A 22533-nucleotide genomic window follows, 5' to 3' on the forward strand; every position below is an offset into this window, starting at 1 on the left:
ACCACTATAAAGTGCTATAAAGTGACAATTACTGATAAGTCAGTGAAGTTCGTCACCAAAATATTCATCCTATAATCAAAAACTTTTAAGTGAAACAGTTTAATATAAAGTGGTCAGCTAAACAAATGAAGATTATATTATACATACTGTGCTCCTAGCCTACTCTCTGGAGTCTAATCTTTGGAAAGAATTAATTCATTTTAGGGAGGAAAAACTCTGAATTAATATATTTGTTAGTGTTTACACAAATAAGATGCAACCACTAATTCAAAGATAGGTGGATTTTCCTCCAAGAAGAGTGTATTCTTTAATAGAACTGTATTTGAACAAGAGAGTGCATTCTTTAATATAACTGTATTTGAATAAGAGAATGCTTTCTTTAATATAACTGTATTTGAATAAGAATCCCATACAAATAGAATGTATACCTTCAAGAAAGCAAGGAAAAATCATTTTTACATTACATCAAATATTCAGATGATTCAATCAAGTTACCCCTCCAACTGAATACTTACTTTTCGTATTTATCATGAACTCTGCAGTCAGTTCTGCCTCTGCCAACCTCGTGTAGTTTTGGCAGTTAGTGATGCGAAGCACCCCTGCCTGGTTCCAAAAAGAGGGTGAGATGCAGCCTTCATTTTGGAGGAGCCCAAGTGATTGAATTTCCGTCTGCTTTTCAGTGTTTCCACTAACCGTTCCATTGCCTCATCAAAGCCCGTGCCTTGGTTGCTGATGTTTTGAGTATCTGCCAGTTCCAGCCCTTCAAGGCGGCTAACCCAAGCGGGTTTGCCCTCTCTGAGGGAGTCCAGGCCTGCTCCATGTCTTGCTTGTTTGCAAACACCCCTGAAATGGCCTTCTCAGCTCTTCTTCCTCCCACATGGCAATGAGCTCTGATGTAGAAAAGCAGATTTGGTCTGGGACACAACTGTCTGCTACACAGATCTGTGCTTGGATAGTGACCGCTCCCACATGGCCTGATGTCTGTCTGTCCTCCTAAATCCCAAATTTGGAATCTAAGGTCTTTGTATGTCACTGTCTCTAAATTAAAGCCAATGGTAGGAATAGTAGTAACGACTTCTCCAACCTGTAATCTGTACAAAATTGTGGTTTTTCCTGCACCGTCTAATCCCAAAATTAAAATCCTCACTTCCCGGGTTCCAAAGAGACTGGAAAAAATACTCAAGAAAAAGCCACCCATGATGATCCCCCAGCCGGCCCTCGCTGTCCTTGAGGTAGGCACCGACGCCCAGCGACGGCTCTTCCAACCTCGGCGCTGCCACCTCTACTAGCTTTGCCCTCCGGCCGCAGTGCCATGGCGGTCTCCAAGGCTGCAGACTTTCAGAGAGACGCTGTTGCTTTACATGAGAGGTGATAGGGCAGGGACCTGTCTTCTCACTCCCTAGGCTTAGAGCTGTGATCTCAGTCCCTCAGGTGACCATAGGTGCCAGGCCTGTGAGAGTCCATCAGTCACCTGGGAGGAAGAGATGCCACCTGTGACGTGGCCTTTGGCTGTCACAGGCCCTGCTGGACATGTGAAGTGCCCCCATTCTGGAGTGGGAGGCCTGGGGCTGAGGGGCACACGGCCTGTGGTCAAAACCTCAGCCATCTGCCCCGAGTCCTCGCCTCCCTCAGCCACCATCGCCCGCCTCTCGCCACGTCTCTGCACACCCCAGGACACGGGTGGTGTGGAGGTTCTGGCCTGGGCGCCTGGCCCCTGCAGCGTGTCCTGGCACAGTGTGCTCGAGGTGCCGCAGCTGTCCTTGGCCTGTCCCCTCACTCTGGGTGGGAGATGAGGGGTGCCTGGAATGCACTCATGAAGCCACTTGAGGCCGTGACTGCGTCTATTGTCTCAGGGTCCTGTCGGCTGGCACCTACGGAGGCCTCGGGGGCGTTTGTTGATTGACTGCACCATGGACGCTCAGGATCAGAGGGCCAGGAGCATACGTGCATGAGGCGCTCATGTTGTGAAGGTCCTCATGGCCATGTGATTGAAGACGTGGAGGGGGCACAAGCTGGGGTGGTCCTACCAGCTGGGGCACCTGCTCAGGTGGGCGTGACCATCGGGTGTGTGAATCCGGGTGGGTGATGTTGAGGGGAGCCTGGGAACGGACACTTGGTTTCCACGCCTCAGGCAGAAGATTTGAGTGGCACTGTGCTGGGCCCCGGCTCCAGCCACGGCCGAGGGCCCGCCAGGCCCTGGAGCACAGGCAGCGCCCTGCCCCAGTGCACATTCTGTCCCAGTTGCTGTGGGCAGTGACAGCTGCGGATGCAGGCCAGGGCCAGACTGTGTGGCTTCCTGTGGACTGTTTGTCTGGGCCCTAGGAAAGGCCTGGCCAGGGAGGCTACCGGGCCTTGGGTATGCGCTCCTCCCAATTGGTGCTTCAGGTGAGGGCTCTCCCAGCGTGGACGCCATTTCCTGCAGATTAGGGCTTCTTTGTCAGCACCCAAGTGCTGAAGAAACCTGGCAATGAGGGAAAGGAGTCTGATGTCTGTTGGGGACAATGTTCAGGCCAGAGGGACCCAAACGCCAAAGAAGTGGAGGCCAGTATCAGTTACAAAATAGTTCTCCCATGCTGGAAAGGGGAGTAGGACGTGAGGGCAGAGAATGTTCATGAAGTGGGGAGAGATCCCTGTACCTCACCTGTGGCCCTGTGGTCATGAACAGGAGCTCCTTTGGCCCAAAGTGTGTCCACTCTTGTGACCATTTCATCAGAAGGAAACATCCAGGTTGTGTTCAGCTGCTTGTAGCAGGGTAGCCACGTAACAGTGACCTGAGGGAACAGCAGTTTTCTTTCTAGTGTGGAGGCCTGAGGCAGGTGAATGGGCAGCTCTTCCGGACCTTCAGAATCTTTGCTTCTTCTCTTAGCCATTTATCTAGGCTCTCGTCCTCAGACTGGTGCCTCATGGTCCCAAAATGACTGCTACTGATCACCTGCAGCGTCCTTTCTGTCAGGAAGGAGGACAACCAGAGTCACAGATATATGTCAGCTGAGTTTACTTCTTTCCAAATCTCTTTCCCAGATAACCCACCTGGTAGATTCTGCTCGTATCTCAATAGCCTGGGCCATGCTACAAGGGGGGCTGGGAAATGAGATGTACAGCTTTTCCGAGCAACCTGGGGTGTTCTGCTGAGGATGGTGGAGCACATGTGGGGGTCCCCACGGCATCTCCGCCATGTGCAGAGCACTTCAGGGCCTCTTTTCTACTCAAGTTCATATCAAACATTACCTCATATTTCCAGCCTTTAGGGAGATTGATTTTTATGACTTCAAAGCCACTGAATGAATGTACTGTCGTCTATTTATAGCGATTTAGTGCTTTTCTTTCGTCCTTTGCTAATTATAGGCAGTGCTTCTTTGAGCATCTTGGTGTGAGTCTAGATTCTGCCGGGCCCTGCCTCTCAGGGCTTCCTGCAGGTGGTGGGGTTTCCAGATCAGAGGGCTCCAGTGCCGAGTCGGGTTTTGTGCTGTGCCTGTGGCTGATGGCACCAGTGTGGTGGGGGCTTCTGGCTTCTCTGAGGCTTCAGCAGCCTGGCAGCTTTGGGATGTTTGAAAGTTCAGTGTTTTCTTAGCAATCTTTGGCCTTTGAGTGGCAGCTGGGCCTGAGCCACGTGGGGTTGTGAATCCTTGCTCACTCAGCCTGGCGAGCCCAAGGGGTCTGTGGATGCAGCTGTAGACTCCTGAGCCCTCGACCTCCGGGACCCCGTGGAGCTGGGAAGGGGCAGGGGAGCGGGTGGACCTCAGTCCAGTTGTGGGACCAGCAGTGTTTGCCCACTGCCTGTGGTCCTGGAGGACTGTACGAGAAGCGGCCTTGGTGGCAGGAGCAGTGTGCGCCATGGTTGGTCATGGCAGGGTGGGCGGGTCGGGCAGCGATGGCGTGACAGTTGCACACTTGTCTGGGCCAGTGGAAGAGAGGACTGCAGAGGCAGGGAGCTCTCGTATTGTGTTCCAGGACTGAGGTGGGCAGTGCTGGCTCATGGCAGGGTCTTCTGTCCTCTCTGTCACACCCACAGCCTGGCCAACATTCTAGACACTCAGCTGCCAGGGACCGTGGTCCTGGCTACAGGGAGAGCTCAGTGGTTATCCCCTGGTACTTAGGAGGACTGACAGGTCATTAGCCCTGCTCTCTCAGGGTGGCATCCTGCTGAACCCCCGGGGTGGGCAGCTCATGACCTCACTAAATTAGAGGGAAAGGCAGACGTGGCATTGGCTTTACAACAGGGGACAAAAGGGCTCTCATTGGTTTGTGCTAGCCCTGCTGGTGAGGGATCTCCAGAGTAAACGTAGCCTCTTATTTTCTAGCTTGAGAGAGCTGCTGTTCATGGCATGTCTATGGTCTCTAGGGGTCTTTCATTTTTTTTTTAAATTTCTAAATCATCTTTTTTTTAAAACAATATTTAATTGTTATACATGACAGTAGAATGCACTTTGACACATCATATATAATGGAGTATAGTTTCTCATTCCTCTGGTTATGCATGATGCAGAATCCCACTGGTCATATAGTTATATATGTACATGGGATAACAATGTCTGATTCACTCTACCATCCTTCCTATCCCCATGTCCCCACCCCTCCCTCACTCCCCTCTACCTAATCTGAAATAACTCTATTCTTCCCTAGCCCCCTCCCCAACATCATGAATTAACATCTGCATATCAGAGAAAACATTCGACTTTTGTTTTTTTGGAATTGGCTTATTTCACTTAGCATATTCTCCAGATCCATCAATTTACCAGCAAATGCCATTATTTCATTCTTCTTTGAGGCTGAGTAGTATTCCATTCCTTTCCCTAACACCATATATTTTATTCCATTCCATTCCCTAACACCACATTTAAAAAAATCCATTCATCTGTTGAAGGGCACCTTGGATGGTTTCATAGTGTAGCTATTGTGAATTGAGCTGCTATAAAACATTGATGTGGCTGCATCACTGTAATATGCTGATTTTAAGTACTTTGGGTATAAACTGAGAAGTGGGATAGCTGGGTCAGACGGTGGTTCCATTCCAAGTTTTTTGAGGAATCTCCATATTGTTTTCCACAGTGGTTGCACCAATTTGCAGTCCCACCAGCAATGTATGAGTGTGCCTTTCCCCACACATCCTCACCAACATTTTATTGCTGTTTGTATTCTTGATAATTGCCATTCTGATTGGAGTGAGATGAAATCTTAGAGTAGTTTTGATTTGCATTTCTCTGATTGCTAAAGATGTTGAACATTTTTTTCTTATATTTGTTGATTGATTGTATTTCTTCTTCTGTGAAGTGTCTGTTCAGTTCCTTTGCCCATTTATTGACTGGGTTATTTGTTTTTTTGGTGTTAAGGTTTTTGAGTTCTTTATATATCCTAGAGATTAATGCTCTGAGGTGTGTGTGGTAAAGATTTTCTCCCATTCTGTAGGCTCTCTCTTCACATAATTGTTTCCATTGCCGAGAAGCAGCTTTTTAGTTTGAATCCATTCCATTTATTGATTCTTTGTTTTATTTCTTGTGCTTTGGGAGTCTCCTTGAGGAAGTCAGATTCAAAATTGACATGGTGAAGATTTGGGCCTACTTTTTCTTCTATTAGGTGCAAGGTCTCTGGTCTAGTGCTTAAGTCTTTGATTCACTCTGAGTTGACTTTTGTGCAAGGTGAGAGATCAGGGTTTAATTTCATTTCGTTCCATGTGGATTTCCAATTTTCCTGGCACTACTTATTGAATAGGCTATCTCTTCTCCAGTGAATGTTTTTGGCACCTGTGTCTAATATGAGATACTTGTATTTATGTCGGTTTGTCTCTGTGGCTTCTATTTTGTACCATTGGCCTATGGTCTCTAGGTTTTTATGGATAGTATCGGAATTAATTTCATCCTCAACTCTAAAAAATAAATATTTTTATGTATCACCATTTTATAGATGAGCACATGGAAAGTTGGAGAGATTAAGAAACTTGTCCCAGGTCACACAGTTAACACGTAGCAGAGAGGACTTGTATCCAGGGAGCCTGATCTTGATCTATACTTGTAATTCTTTTGTTATATACTGCTTCTCCTGAATTCTGTTATCTGTTAGCTAGGAATGCGTAACAAATCACCCAGAGAGTTTTAAAACAAGAGGCTAAGTTTTTGGTGTGGTTGTTTTATGATGGCTGTATAGAATAAATGAGTTCTTGACTTTAAGGGATACTGAAGCATTTGTACATGCAATGTCTGAAATTTGCTTTAAAATAATCTGAATTTCAAGGAAAGTGAGCAACGTCTTAGGTGAAACAAGTCCGACCTTGAGTTGTTAATTGCCAAAGATAGATTGTTCCTATCTGGGGGTTAATTATACTTTTTTCACTATGTATTTATTTGAAAATTTGCATAAACACTTAAGACAAGTCAAGTAAAATGCAGAGCAGGAGTGGGAGCATCTTGTCCGGGCCTGTCCCCTCAGCCCTCCTTCAGGAGGTGAGAGCCACAGCAGGTTGCTGTGCAGAAGAGGACAAAACACTTGGTTTTCTCACAGGTTCTGGCCTGCACATGTGTTTCCTTGGTTCTTACAGCTTGAAAACATGTAAAATTAGTTGCTAAAATTTAATGATCTTTTAAAAGAACCAGTGGAGAATGATATATAATGGGGTTGGGGGTGTGGGGAGTGAAAGAAGAATGGGGGAACTTTAGATTATGTAGAAGGAAATGAGAGGGAGGGGGTATGAAAGATGGTGGAATGAGACAGACATCATTACCCTGTGTACATGTATGATTACACGAATGGTATGAATCTACATTGTGCACACCATAGAAATGAAATGCTGTGCCCCATTTGTGTACAATGAATCAAAATGCAGTCTGTAAAAATAAAAAAAAATTAAAAAAAGAAATAAGAACTTACTTCAATAAATGATGCTAATAAATGAAAAAAAAAGAACTAATTCTTGGTTTTATTATAATGTTATTATCTTGGTTTTTGTTTTTATATTTATAAATTCTTTCTTTTTTTTTTTTTTTTTGGGTGCTGGGGATTGAACCCAGGGCCTTATACTTATAAGGCAAGCACTCTACCGACTGAGCTATCTCCCCAGCCCCAATTTATAAATTCTTGTTTTACATGCTTTACCTTTTCTTTTCAAAATATATGTACTAAAGGCTATATGTTTTCCTCTGTGTGCCACTTTGGCTATGTCCTATAGATCTCTCATTTGTATTTTTTTTGTAAATAATTTTCAAATATATTTTTCTTTAAGAGTTATTGGAAGTGCATATGTTTTAAAATCTCTCTCTCACACACACATACATTAGCATAGTAATTAGAAGCATAAGCATTGGAGCCAGACATTAAGTCTGTTGGAAAAATTAGGGTAATTATTGCATCTCAAACAATTTTAAACAATTAACAGGTATTGGGTGTTCATCATCTGTAGGCACATTTCAAAAGCATAATTTCAAATTTTATCACATTTTTTTCTTTGTAACCAAATGATTACATTTTGTAGAGTCCCATGGCTATTCGAAAAGAATATTTATTTTTTTGTTGTGAGTAAAGTTCTACACAAATTACTAAATCAAACTTGTTTATGTTATTCAAATCCTTTCCAAATTGAAAACTAATATTTACTGGTTTAATCACCCTGCACACATGTTGGGCTTAGCACACATAGTATCTTAAATCAATTTGCATGCCTTAAATGGAGTAGGTACTCTGTCCTGCTCACTACAACTCCCAGAATCATGACATTAGGTCCCTTCACTCTTCTACTTCAGCTACCTGGCTGCAGTTATTTCAACTTGTGTTCCTTGCTTTATAATCTGATTATTATTATTATTAAGCCTACTTGATTTCTGCAGGAGACCTGTTAGTGTGTCTTTCTGTGCTTTGCTAGTGTGGTTTATCAGTTTCCCCTTATATTTCTGGCAATTTTAGCTTTATGTATTTTGAAGCTATGTGATTAGGTGCATGAAGGTTCATGTTTATTATTTTTTCTTGGTGGAGATAAGCTTACCTCTATAAAACAGCTTCTTTAATATGATTTGTGCTTTTTGTCATGGGGTTTTCTTTTCTTCCCTAGTATTATTGCTGTGTTAAATAAATGTTCCTGTTTTCAGCTTATTTTTGTATTTTTTTTTTCTTCTGGGAAGATTTTTACATGGTTTTTAACAAAAGGCACAAATATAGGTGTAGAGCCATTCTGAAATTCGGGAGTAATTCATGAATACTAACCTTTTTGGTGACCATGATGGAGGTTCAGATTTTCCTGGAGCTTCCTAGGAGAAGGAACAAAGGGAAACCAGTGCTACAGCTGCTGCTATCAGTAGTGCTGGTGTTTATCACATTTCTGTTCCAGGTAGGAGGAAGGGGTGGGAAAGGTCAGAAGGATATGCCGGCAGAGATTATCCTTCTGACAAACTTTCCTGGAAGCACTACCAGCACCTCTGCCCCTACCTCAATGGCCAAGGGTGAGTCACGGGGCTGTACTTAGAGCAGCCACTGGAAGATGACTAGGAGATGGGGATGGTGTGTTCCCGTCTGCTCTCTGCCTAGTGACTTAGGGCAGATGGAGTCCAGACTCCTGTGACAGGGGACCTCCTGCTGGTCTAGTCAGTGGCCCTGTGCACTCTGCTTCTGCTCCTTCCATGATGGGACAGCCCTCTGGTCCCTCGACTAGGGTTGGCTATCAGTCCTGGGCACATCAGCCTTCCTTGTCTGGGCTTCCGTCTCCCCACATGTGAAATGAGCTACAGATAAGGTCAGCTATGCAGTCCTGTGGCTGGCACTGGGACCCCAGACCTGCTTCTGAAGACAGAGGCCACCAGCTGATTTGACTTCTCAGGATATTCCAAGGGTCCTCTGCAAAGTCATGAGTGGAAGGGTGGTGCTGGAGTGGGGCCTGCTGCTGGAGGGGAGGGGCGGCAGGAAGGAGACTGGTGGCACCCTCTCTGGCTGCTTCCCTGGCTTCTGGTGCCTTCTCTCTACTTGTCCTGCTGGCAGGATGTGGTTGGCATCCTTGGAAGCATCCTGGGCCAGCCCTCTCCCTCATGGCAGGTGCTAAGTGCCACTCTTACCCCATTCTTTCCTGTCCTATCAGGTGCGAGTTGCCATTTGAAGGCCACCCTGGATGTATTTCTCCACCCCTCAGCCCCAAGAGTCCCGGCCATTAGAAATGCCCCCCTTTTTTCTTCTCCCCAGTTTTTGTTTTCTGTCCATCTAGATCCTCTCTGGACATATGTAAGAGCCTTCTTTAATTTTTGGCTTTCTCTAGGGGTGATCTGAACATCTGTCTGTTCTCAGGGAGCTGGCAGGGCCACCAGGATCATACAATGCTGCACTAAGACAGTGTTGCCCCTGATCTTTTCCCAGTTGCATTTCCAAGGTGGCTTCAGGTTGAGCTGATGTGCATCAAGCTGGCCACCTGCTATCAGAGCAGATCAGGTCACTTCCCTGCTCAGAAGATGATGGCTCCCCATGGCCTAGGTGTGCATGCATTGCTTACCATGGCCCTTGAGGTTCAATGTCTTTATTTGCCACTCGGTCCCTTGCGTCATGTCATTGCTCTCCCATATAGACCAAGTCACAAGATGGGGCAGGCATCCCTAACCAGCAGAGATCCCTCCTTTGTGCACCCTTGTCTGGGTGTTAGGTGCCTCTCCCGTGTCTCCTCACAGCCCCAGGGCTCCCACAAGTTCAGCACCTGTCATCCTGTGTCACTTTTCCCAAGCTGATCTTTGTCCCCTGCCCCCAGAACCCCTGGGCAGGGACCATCTACTTCACTTCATGATGGCTGATACGTCCACCCACCAGTGTCTGGCACCAAGCAGGGCCTTGGAGAATGTTTGTTGAATGAACATAGGCATGTAAATGGGACAGCTTTCACGAGAGTTATATTTAACTGTTCTAGAATATTCTCTAGGTCTTTCAGAAAAGCAAATCCTTGAAAAACAGCAGCCCACGAATCTGAATAGCAGGTGTTTGCAAGAAGTGGTGGGTGGTCTAGTTGGAAGGCTGCCCTGCTTTATGGGGCTGGGGCTCTCCCTGCACCCCAGCCTCCCTGCTCAGCCCAGGGGCCTGCCAACACGACTCTTTTTCCTCCAAATTCCAGGGTATCTGGGGGCCCAGCCCAGTTCCCATGGTACTACTGGAGCTTCCAGGAAGGTGAACCATGTGGGAGGGAAGGGAGCCCTTCTTTCCCACGTGGGGCTGGGCCACATTCCCAGCGGCTCCTGTTCCTGGGCTCTGAGCGTGGCTCTGTGGTCGCCCGCATGAGCTGGCAGTTAGCTCGATGGCAGTGTCCCTGCACTTACATCTTCTCCTGAGTGGGGCAAATCTGGAGGGCCTGGGCATCTGCTATGGGTAGTCTGGTGCCCACGCCACAGAGTAGGAGGGACCCTCTGCAGCATTCCAGGGAGGCTGGCCCCAACAGCCTCCGTGATCCTTGTTCCTGGAGCAAAGGGAGCCGCTGAGCACCTCTGCGTGGGGCAAGCTTCCTAAAGCAGCGCCCCAGCCCTGGGGGCACTTGGACGTCTAGAGGGTCAAGTTTAAACTTCTGAGATGTGTGGGCCCCTCAGACAGCTCCACCCGCCTCTCCCAGCAGTGCTTCCACATGTGACGTGGGTGGAATATTGTCCGCTCCCCAGAGATGGGATGAGACTCAGTGAGATGGCAAGGGTGAAGCACTTGGCCGGCACCTGCACGTGACGAACGGGCAGTGGGTGCTGTCAATCACTCTCACGATTGCTGGCCTGTTTGTTCTGTGCTGCACACTGGGCTGGGTGCTGTGGTTCAGAGGCGAATAAAAGACGTGAAGGCCACGTGCGTGCTGAGAGACGGATGTTGAACTAGGAAGGCTACGGAAGTACTCGTGGTGGGAGGAGGGACTGAGGGCGGGCCAGCCTGCGGCTGCGGAGAGTACCGGCTCAGATGGTGAAAGCAGTGGCTGGGGGTTTGGATTTTGCCCTGTAGACCTCAGAGTTGGAGAGAGGTGTCCTAGCTTTGGAATTAGGGATTTAGGCCAACTGCCTTCCAATCCTGGCTTGAGCATTTACAGCGGGTGGCTCCTGCCCGCTTTTGCCCTGGTTTCCTCTCTGTGAAGTGCAGATGGCAAGAGGACCAGCCTCAGAGAGCTGGGTGGCATGGAATGGAGAATCCAGGCGAGGGGCTGGCACAGTGCTCCCCAACCTCCCCAAAGTCAGCTGTCACATAGTGCAAGGTGCACCGAGTCCCCAGGCTGCAGGGACAGTGGGCTGCGGGACCTGGTGGAAGGCTGGTAGGGCGGGCTGCCTCTGGCTCCAGGTGAGTGCAGGTGGAAGTTTCCTGGGGCCCCAGGTGGCTGTGGGGAAGGAGTGTTGGATCTGAGGGACTGGCATCCTAGAAGGCCAGCCAGCACCCTCCCCTGGTCCTCTCTCTGGGGAGAGACCCTGACTTCTGCCCTGCTCCAGTCCCAGGACTGCCCCCTAGCCCCGTGACTGCTTTAGTGGGGTACGGGACCCTCTGGGCCCAGGAGCTGCCACCCACAGACCAGGACAGTAGCTCTGGCTTTGGTTCCTGGGGACAGTGCACTGGGAGATGGGTTGGGCCAAGGTCCACCTGCCCCTCTGCCACCCTGAGGCTGCAGTGCTGGCCCTTTAGCCTGCTGTGCCCCTGCCGCTGCTGCCCACGGCTGGGCCTGAAGCCTGTACTTGGCCGCTCTCGGCAGAGGTGTTGCCAACCAGAAGGGAGGCTGCCAGTTCCTCCTGGCCTTGGGCGTCGCTCCTGAGTCCCTGTGGGTGTGGGGTGGGACCAGGTGGTGCAGAGGAAGAGACCAGCGGGAGTGGGAGCCACGGGCCCTGGGAAGGCCCAGTGCCTGGCACACGGCAGGCGCTCAGCTCACGAGGGCTCCCCCTCTGCCACTCCCGGAACCACGCGCTGTGTCTTCATGCCAGGGGCGTGAGGACAGCCCAGCTGTGGAAGCAGAGGCCCGGGGCGGGGGGAGCTACAACCCTGGGACTCTCATGGGTCCTAACCTGGTCACAATGACAAAGCACCACAGACCAGGTGTTTATAAATAGCAGAAGTTGGTTTCTCACAGTTCTGGAGGTTGGAGGGCCAAGGTCAGGGTGGCAGCCTGGCTGGGTGCTGGTGAGGGCCTCTTCTGAGGTGCGGCATCCTTATGTGGTGGAGAGGAGTTTCCTTCTCATAAGGCCACCGATCCCATCATGGGGCCCCAACCTCCTGACTTCCTTTAGGCCCAATTGCCCACAAAACCCCCTTTCCCATGACTGTCATATTAGGCAGTGGGACTTCAACATAAGTATTTGGGGGACACAAACCTTCATTCCATACATATCCTAAAAGGTCCTTATAAACAAGCTTGGGGGGCCCTGTGTCCTTGGCGTCCTAAGGAGGCTTAGTGAGGGAAGGACTCCAAGGGAGCCCAGAGGTGTGGGGGGTGCCTCAGGCTGGAGAAGCTGGGTCTGGCTGGAGGGGACCTCAGAGTCCTTGGAGGAGCCGGGCAGTGAGTGGCGTGCACTCAGCGTGAGTGACCCTGGGACCAGTGCTTTCTCACGCGAGGGGCTGAGCCTGGTACCCACGGGCACCGCTGAGACCCCCGCCCCTGGCTGCAGCAGGAGGAACGAGGCCAACAGCCTCTGTGGTAGCAGGTCCACAGTCTGCAGAGAGGCTTAGACCACCATCCCAACGGCTTTCCTGTCCAAGCAGCCATTGGTCAACCATGCGCCCCGGGAAGCCTGGAAGTTCTCCCGATGGACCCCATTTTCCCATCTATCAAATGGGCTAAAGGTGTTCACCAGGTCAGATTGCTAGGGCTGCTAGGTGTGACGTGACTGTCCAGGTGACCATGGAATGCGTGCATGCCAGGTGTGCCTAAGCCTCCGTCTTTGTAGAAAATTTCATCACCTCTCAGAGGTGCCCCGCGCCTTCAGCACCCCACCCTGGCAACTAAGCAGCCAGAAAGCAGATTCGTCTCCATTTGGCAAGGTTTGGAGCCCCTTCCTGCTGGGCACTCCTTTGGCAGCTGAGAGGACCCCAACTCCAGGATGGAGGAGGCCTGCTGGCCTCTGGTTCCAGGTTCCAGTCTGCGCGGGCGGGCTCCGCCGTGCTGGCTGGCTGGGGGGACCCCTGTGTGGATTTATTCCTTCCGGCCTACCTGCTCGCTCCCCAAACTGCACCTGCCCTACTGGGCCTGGCTCAGCACATCGGGAAGGATAGGACGGGCTGCCTATGGAGGTGCCAGGGGGCACAGACCCTCCCGGTCTGCTCACCCTCTGCGATGTGGTCGCGCCTGCCTGCCAGGCTCCCCAGCTTCCTCCCATACTGGCCCTTTCTCTGGGAAGGAAGGGAACTGAAGACCCCCATGGGCCCCTGTCTGCCCTGTGCCTGTGGATAGGGGGACAGCCTATGGTGAGGAGCATCCCTGGAGAGGCTGGGCTGGCCCCATCCCATGCCCCCTGCCCCCCGTTTTCCTAGAGACGTCCCTTAGGGCCGTTGCCATGGGAATTGTGTGTTGGAGTCTATTTTGAGACCATCGTGTGGCTGATTTTTAGTACTGTCTGGCGTGGCTGTTGCTTCTGCTGTTTGCTGAAATGACTGGCCCGAGAGTTTGGACTGTTGTCTCCAGGCGGCATTGTCCAGAACATCGAGGTGTAACAGGTGGCAGGGCCCTCACGAGGCCCCTTCAGAGGCTGGGCTTCCTGGCCACCACGGCCAGACGTGAGAACCCAGAGGCCGCCCCAGGTCCCTCGCTGTCCTCCGTGCCTACCCCTGGATGGTGGGAGGAGGCAGGCGAGGCCCGTGCCTGGACTAGAAAGCCACCTCGGCACCCCCAGGAGCTAAAGAGGGCCCAGGTGGGAGCTGCTGAGGAGCCTTGTTCTCTGGTCCCTGGCCGCCTGATGGCGGGTCTTGCTGTTGGCTTTGGTGTTCCTGGAGCTGCCCGGGAGCACGATGTGAGCGTGCTTATGGGTCTGAGGTCTGCCTCCCCTGTGGCCTCTGGGCCCCACAAGGATGGGAGGGCCGGCGTGGTCCTGGAGACAGTGCTGGGCAGAGGGCAGGGTCTCCCTGGCTGGCTGGCCAGGGCAGGACTCTCCCTGGGGACTTGGCATCATCCACAGTGACGGTCAGTCCTGCATGAACCGGGTCCCCGTCCTGCAGTCTCCTCCCCGCTATCCTGAGGGAGAAGACGGTTTCTGCAGCACTGCCCATGCCCGCCGAGCTGTGCTCGGCTCCTCCCGGCCTTAGCTTTCTCCCCTTCCCCTCCCTCTTGTCTCAGGGTGAGGCTCGGCCTGTCAGTCCAGGGCAAGGTCGTGGGCCTTGGCACCCGCCTCAGGTCTTGTCACGAAGGTGGCACATGCCATGAGGTTGAAATGGTGGGACAAAACAATCAGACCAGATGTTGGTAAAGGGGCCAGTTCATCGATTTCTCCTGACCTAGATCTACCTATGGAGCCAGAGCCTTCCCATTCAGTCAGCAGCTACTTGAGCACCTGCTGTATGCAGGCACTATTAGAGACAGGCCCATTCAGGGGGAGGAGAGGCTGAGAGTGGGAAGGCCTGTCTACACTACAGCTCCAGTGGCTGGGTCTAGATTCCACAATGCCCCAACATCGGACCTTCTTGAGTACTGACAGGAAACCATAGCTGACCTCCGGCGCCAGGTCGCAGTCAAACTCAGGTGCACTTCCTGGTGAAGGGGTGGCACAGAGGGGCCCCAGGCACCTGAGTGTCAGGTGACTTGACCACCATCTTCCCTCCTAGGCTCTTGTTCCTATTATGCAGACGAGGACACTGGGGCCCAGAGGGCTCCCTCCGGGGATGGCCCCACGTCTCTTTGCTATAGGCAAGTGTCCTCCTGTGACCCCTGCCCTGCCCTCCCAGGAAACCCTTCCTGACTACCCTAGGGGTGGGGGGCCCTGTCTTCTTTCTCCACCTCTGGCAGGCAGTCTTGGATAAGGGAAGCCCACGGGATGGGAAAGCAAGTTATTCAGGTTGGACACATCTACTTGATTCAGTCTTCAGAAGTGCCTGCCCCTCTGGGCCTCAGTTTACTTTTATGAGAAATGGGTAGTTCTCACAGGATGGGGTTCTCACATGCGCAGGGCTTGGCACCACTCAGCAAGCTGCTCCCTCCCAAGGGGGCAAGGCCCTCACCATTTTCTCACAGCTCCCCATGCCCCTTCTTCCCCCACCCCTGACTCGGGCCCGGAAAATCTGCCTCATCAGGTTTGAGTGGGGAGAGCTGGCCGGCGCGCCTGGGCGGTGAGAGGCTATTTTGGGAGCGAGTCGGGAAGCAGTGCTTTGTTTTGTTTGCTTCTCGTGATTACCAGAGGTGGAAGAGCCCTGCTCTCCTCTCCTGGACACCAAGTGAGGGATGGGCAGGGAAGGAGATGGACTGTCAGACGCTTGACAGCCAGAGGCCACGTGGGTCTGCAGCCTGACCCCGTCACCGTCAGTCTGTTCCAGTGTCTAAGAGGAGGCAGTGGAGGAGGGAGGGAATGCGGCTGCTGCCACGCCAGACGTGGTCTCCAGCTCTGCCCTGCGCCCATGTGTCCACCCACCCATCCAGTCCAGCCCGCCACACTCCCACTGTCACCCCCATTTATCTACCGCTCTTCCTTCCCCCACCCACCCACCCACCCATTTGTCCATCTGAACATATTTTAGCTAACCATGTATCCATCCATTGCTTGTCCATCATCCATTTACCTTTCACCCTCCATCCCTCCATTCTCCACCCATCCATCACTATCCATTTGTCCATCCCACCATCCAGCCATCCTCCAGCCATCCTCCTTACATCCAACCCATCAATTCCTATCCATTTGTCTATCCTTCACCCATCCTCCACCCATCCATTTCTATCCATTTGTCCATCCTCCATCCATCTTTCCATCCATCCATTCATCCATCCACCACCTACCCATTTTTCCATCCCGCCATCCTCCTTTCACCCATCCCCTCCTATCCATTTGTCAACCCTCCATCACCCATCCATTCACCCTCCACCCGTTTCCAACCAACCATCCTCTTGGCATTTTCTCTCTTGGCCTCCCCTCCATCATCTCTCCCAGTCAATGCCGGGAGCTCCATGTCCGTGTTTGCCGTCACAGGCCCCACGATGGAATGGTAGACAAGACGCGCTGTTGTTCATTTCCTCCCCAGGTGAAAGAAAGGACCCTGGGACTTAGCTCTGCCCGCTTCTGCTGAGGCTCTGGGGTTGAGGACTTGGGTTGGTGCCTCCTGCAGGGAGGGGGTTTCAGGCGTTGCGTGGGAGCAGAGTGGGCCCTCGTGGGGAGGAGCACTCAGCGCAGGCCATGGAGATGGATTTTTCTTGAGCCGGTCACTCTGCCTTGTATTTTCAGGGTGATGTCTTCCCATCCGGGTTTTGAGTATGGATGGAGCAGGTACCTGCACACAGGGGGCAAAGGCGAGTCCCGCCAGGTCCTGGGGATAGGGGAGGGGGGACCTCGATTGCACTTAGATTCAAAGCAAATATGGCACAAAGAAATACAACTTTTCAGGTTCTTTTTATTATGATGAAGCCAAATGTAGGTGAAATATGTGAACATTTTCCATTCCTGGCCATACATTTGTGACATCTTATAATGAAATACTTTTTACAAGAGTGGCCGACAGGGTTGGTGGCTTTGTAATGGCTCTTCCCTGATTCTCATAATGCACATCAGCAGCTGGTGCGCACCAGGCAAAGTGCTAGGCCCGGGGGCGAGGCTCTGACCCTCTCACCTCATTATCATGGAGTATGCGAGGAGTGCTGACCGGGAGTGGGGGGCAGGAGGCCTGTGCACAGCACCTGGTGTCAGCAGCACGTCACCGTCATGGTGCATGTGTCTGCCCGGGCAGTTCTTCACCCCCAGTCCTAGATATTAAATTCTGACTCCAAGGCAAGGTGCGGGTAGAGCTGGTGTGGGAGCCCAGGCTGGGGCCCTGCCCTTGCTCTGCGTGGCAAGGTCAGGCTTAGGGAACCCCAGACGGCCACTGTGGTCTGGGCACCCAGGCATCAGAGTGCCCAGGTGATGCCACCTACCAATTGGTGCCCTGGCCAACAGCAGCCGACATCTTATGGACCAATAAAACGTGAAGTGATCATCACCAACCCCTTCTCCTGAAGGCCTTTAAGGTGGCATTTCTCCAATTGGAAGGCAGAGCCAATGGCCGTTGTATCCACTCCCAGCCAGGGGCCAGCCTCCCCACCCTGAACAGCTGGAGGACCCCTTCATTCTAGAGGGCTGGACTCTGGTGTGAGGTGGGACAGGGGAGGACCCCTCTGCACACTGCAGCCCCCGCTGCAAACACTCACGCCTCCCGTGCTAGGGGCTGCCTCCTGTATGCTGTCCCTTGTTACCGTGGTGCGGAAGCAATGTCTCGAACTCCTCTGGATTTTGAACTTGACCTGCCGTGCTGGAGATACGCAGCTGCTGCCTTCTGGGTGCTGGGCAATGGCAGCAGCTGCAGCTCCCAGTCAGCGCCGGGACCAGAGGGACCTGCAGCAAACCGCACTGCTGAGCTGAGCTGAGCTGAGCTGTTCAATAGGGTAGGTGAATTAAATGCATCCTTGTCTTTCAATATTTTTTATTATGCTGGTTTATTGGGAGGCAAGCTCATCACAAGCCAAGGATTCCGTCTTCTGTGGAGAATAAGGACACAAAGACCTTGAGGTGTCTTGAACTGAAGAATGGGGCTTGGAGTCAGAAGACCTTGGAGTGGCCCTGTGCAGTACAGTACATTTGAAAAACCAGGTCTTAGCGTAACTGTGTGCTGGACTCCGAGTTGTTTGGGCCACCTGCCTGCTGACAGAACTTGATACATGTGGCATCTCCACTCTACCGATTTCTGGAGGTTGATCAGAAAATGCATTTAATTTACATTTAACATTCTTGTTGATCCCACAGGAGTTGAATTGGCCAGTTTACTATTTGTATTATATAGGTATTATGTCTCTTTTATTCTGATTTCTCTATTACTGGTTTTCTTTGCGATAAGTAGATATTTTCTAGCATGACTTTCTGATTTGTTGTTTCTTTTGCTATATTCAAATTATTTTCTTAGCAGTTGCCCTGGAGATTATAAAATGAGAAACTTCATTTTGAAAAAATCAGTTTGGGTTGATACCATCTTAACTTCAGACGTTTATAAAAATTTTGCTCCGATATAGCTTTATTTCTTTTATACTGTTATTGTCTTATGAATTAAATATTCATACAGCGTAGGCCCTTTAACACAGATTTATTGTTTCTTTATAAGTGGTAACCTTTTAAAATTAGGAGAGGTTACAAATAAAACCCATCAATACTTTCCTAAATTTACCTGTGTGGTTACCTTTCCCGCACTCTATCTGATGAATCTGAGGTACTGAATAGAGGCCTTTCATTTCCTGTAAGGGTAGGTCTGTGAGCAATGAATTCTTTTATTTTTTGTTCATCGGGAATGTCTCCATTTCCTTCAACTGTCTTTCTAGTTTAGTTGGATATAGAACTTTTGTTGACATGAATTCACTTTCAGCACTCTGAACATGTCATCCCATGGCCTGGCCTCTGGCTTGGGTCAGCAGGAGGCTGTGGGGTCACCTCTCCTGAAAGGAGAGGGCCATCACCAGGAAGAGAGGTCTGGATCCTACCAGGCAAAGGCTTAGGAAGTGACCCACGTTGGCGTGCGGTGGTTCCTGTTCTGGCCCTTCCCATCAGCACACCAGCCTGAAGGTGGCCAAGGCCAAGATTTCCATGCTCATTCTGTCCTCAGCATTGCCACTTGTTAGCTGTGTGGCAGCAGCATGTTGCTTGACCTCCCGTTTCTTCTCGTGGGAGATGGGAGCCATTGTCTCTAGCAGTAGAGCACACCAGGGGAAGACAGACCTCGTCGGTGCTCGGACCACGCTTTCAGGAAAGGAGACACGAGAGGCTCCCAATTTTTAAAATCTCTTATAGTGCCCGGCCCCAATCCTAGCCCTTAATTGGTTTCTGGTCTTTGCATGTGAGACAAAAATCTCAAGGACCAGAAACAGTGTGCCTTCGGTGAAAACTCAAATGGTTATTGGCAATGGAAACAAATGGGAGTCCAGCAGATTCCCTGCGTGGCCTACTGAGGTGAGGAGATTATGGAGTATGTACTTGAAGTTGAAAGAAAATGACGTTCGTGAAGAACTTTACTGGCAATAGAAGAGCGAAAGCGTTTTCTCAGAAGCGAAAAAGGCAGGCGTGTAACTGCTTACATACAGCCTGCTCTCAGCCCCGGAAGACACATTTCCTGAGTCCTTTTCCTAAATACACCAAAATACTCAGGGCTGCCTCCTGCGTGGTGGATGGCGAGCAGCTTTTCCTGCTTGATGTATATATTTTTAACTTTGTGATTTTCTTCAGTGAGCAAGTGTTATTCCTACAATCAGCAAATTACTAAATGGAAAAATCTAAAGAGTAGAAAATAAAGGGAAGTGACTGGGAGATACGTTAATTAGTATTTAATCGCAGGGATTTTCCACTTCTTGTCCTGCATTTCAGCCTCTTGATCTCTGCAAGGTTAGTGACTTGCCCAAGGTCACACAGCTGAGCCACAGAGAAGGTGCCACCAGTACCCTGGTCTTCTTTAACTGTTATTACAGAGTAATTGTGACGCCACACTTCCCCTTGGCGATGCCAGCCTGCCCCTTTGCTGCTGGTGTCTGACATTGGCAGTTGATGGGAATCGGCAGTGACAGATACAGAAGCAGCCACCCCAGTAGCTGTCACCCTTGACATTTTTGGAAAGGGTAACAAGGGCGATGCTCTGGTTGGGCATGATTTCCTCCCTGGGGTCTGGTGCCCAGCAGCTTAAATCTATAGGTACTTGCCTTAGGGGACCTGCATGGCCGCCCCGGAAACCCCTCCAATTTCCCATCCCCCCAGCAGATTCAGAATGGGCTCTGAGACCTACCCTGGGTTCACGTGTGGCTCTGGCGCTGTCTTGGCTGGCTCTGCAGTGTGGACTCCAGGGCCTGCTCCGGGCCTGCTGTCCCAACCTACTCTGGGTTCACGTGTGGCTCTGGCGCTGGGTCTTGACTGGCTCTGCAGTGTGGACTCCAGGGCCTGCTCCGGGCCTGCTGTCCCAGGTGCCTCACTGAGATGCTCTCACCCAGGGAGCGTTTCTCCCAGTGTTCTTTCCAGGCCTGTCCCTTGAGAGCGAGCATCCCTGGAGCTGTTCCTGTGGCCAGCCTGTGTGGTCACCTGTGCAACCACAGAAGCTCTGCTGGTCCTTGTTTTCCCCAAAGCTGAGGACTTGGCCAGGGCCTGTCCATCTGGCCAAGTGTGTGGCCGTGCAGGTGGCTAGGCTGCTTATCCCTGCACAGGGGCAGCTCTGTCCCAGCTCTCGTGGCACAGGCAGGGCCCGAGACCCAGCTAGGGATGAGACGGGTGCCAGGCTGCTCTGGCACCCCAGGGCCTCCCTTGGCCTCCGGCAGCTGGGCTGCTGCTTTCACTGAAGGGCTGGGGCCACCTCCTGTGAGTGGGTGAGATCTCCCGTGGGAGGGGTGCTGTGCACCCCTGCTCCCCGGAGCCTGGAGGCTGGACAGGACTTCCTCTTCTCCAGTGCCAACTGCAGCAGGAACCTGGCCTGTGAGAGGCCCAGAGCAGCAGCGTCTGCCTCCGCCTCTCCTGTGAGCTGGGGATGCTGGGGATGCTGGGGGCTGCTTTCGTGCGCAGCCCAGCGGCACCCTGGTGACCAGTGTGCCCTCTGCTGGCCACACAGCTGGCCTTGCTCGAGAACAGTGCCCACACCACCTGGCTAATGTTTGTTATGCACGTAATGTTTTTTTCTTGTTGTTCATTATCCATTCGTTTAACGATTTTTATTGAGGTTCTGTTCATGGGGACACACGGCAGGGAATAGAACAGGCTCGCAGGGCCTGGCCCTCACTGCCCACAGGCTGGCTGCTCACCCTGGCCTTTCAGGGCACTGGGTGGAAGGGATGCCCCAGCTTGTGCCCATGCAGTACTCCTTAGGGACCAGAAACTTTGAAAACATAAGTCCTGTGCATCCCAAAGAGGGTCCCCAGTGAGGAGCCAGGTGGGCCTGGCAGGCTGCAGCTGACATCTTCAGCCATTGACCTCACCCAAAGACCCCTCCCCTCTATTCCAACCCAGGACATGATGGCCTGGGCAGGGGATGGCGGCAAGAGCCTCACCTGGCCAGCTGCTTGGCAAACAGCTACCTGCCACTGCTGGGCTTGGTCCTGGAGACTCGGACACACCCTGGAGTCCAGCTGCCCATGAGGTGCTCCTGCTGCCCTGGGGAGGAGGGGCCGTCTCGGCGGCACGTCCTTCACAGAGAGGTGGGAGGCTGAGGGACCTCGGGGCCTGCGACTCTGAATGTGCAGGCTGAGGGCAGACCCCTGTGCCAACACGATGCCCTCCTGCAAGAGGCTGGGAAAGACTTAGCAGAGCCACAGAAGCAGAGCGAAGCCCGCTCCCTGGAGAAGCAGGGCCTCACAGGCCGTGATCCCTCTGGCTGGAACCAGTGCTGGCTGACCCTTAAATGGGCACACGCCCCTCCGTCAGGCTCAGGGTCCTTTCCACCCTTTCACTTCTCCAACAAGTCCTGCCTCCCTTAACCAGCACTTACCAGGTTCCTGGAGCCATTTGAACTTGATGCCACAAGCCCAGTAGTAGGAGTTCCTTGACTCCACCCTGGGGGTTCATCCTGCTGAGCAGTCCCAAGGAACAAGGCAGGCAAGGTGTGAGGCGGCAGGAGGAAGCCCTGTTCCAAGCAGTGTACAGCATGTGCAAAGGCCCGGGGCAGACAGCAGAGGGAACAGAAATTGCAGTCCTGTGATGAGCTGGCTATAGCATATTCAGGGCATCTTAAAAACTGAATGGCACAATCAGACTGGAAGGTTCCAGGGAGAGGCCCATGGCCTGCCTTCATGGTTGTCACCTTCTTTGTAAAACTATTATTCTCATGTGCCATATTTAGAGGTAGAAGGACAAATACTGGAGAACTTGAGTGTTGCCTATTCACCATGCTTTCTTTGTAGCTTTGTCTGTAAGCGGCATGTCTGATTTGCTCTCTGGGCAGCAGACACAGGCCCGCCACCCCCGTGTCCCGTGATGGGGCGGGCGTGGTCCACCCACCAGTGATGCTGTGGGGCACACGGCTCTTTTGGACTGGCTGGGATTCTGAGGCCTGAGGTCTCTCGGCACTCAGGCCCCTGGCTCTTCTGATCCAACAGATCTTTCTAGTACGAATCCCCTGCCGTGTGCTCCAGGTGAATCAAAACCTAGGAGAACCAACAAAACATAGTATGATTTTTAGAATTTTTCACTTTTCACTTTTTGTGAAACTATATCAATTATTACCTATTGAGTATTTGGCCCTAGCTTGGTTTAAAATTTACTTACTCTACCAGAGACTTTTCAAAATGTCAATCCAGTATTACATCATCTTTCCTATGCATATTTCTTGGTTTTTTTGTTTGTTTGTTTGTTTGTTTTGAGAGGTGTGGAGCGGGAAGGAGCGAATGGGTGAAACCAAGGAGAGCTTTGCTGGGCGGGGAGGGAGGGAGCCGTAGGACACAGGCCTCTGTGGAGCTCCTTGACC

At 51.5% G+C, this 22533-nt stretch overlaps 1 protein-coding gene and 1 pseudogene across 3 annotated transcripts in view; one reads left to right on the forward strand and one right to left on the reverse strand.

Moving 5' to 3' along the window:
• Positions 1–22533, forward strand: part of Kcnk9 (potassium two pore domain channel subfamily K member 9) — a 47598-nt gene that overhangs the window by 11557 nt on the left and 13508 nt on the right. The window lies entirely within an intron of this gene.
• On the reverse strand, positions 543–1198 carry LOC124987559 (ADP-ribosylation factor-like protein 1; annotated as a pseudogene).

This window comes from Sciurus carolinensis, chromosome 1, assembly GCF_902686445.1.
Source record: "Sciurus carolinensis chromosome 1, mSciCar1.2, whole genome shotgun sequence".
Classification (NCBI taxonomy): Eukaryota; Metazoa; Chordata; class Mammalia; order Rodentia; family Sciuridae; genus Sciurus; species Sciurus carolinensis.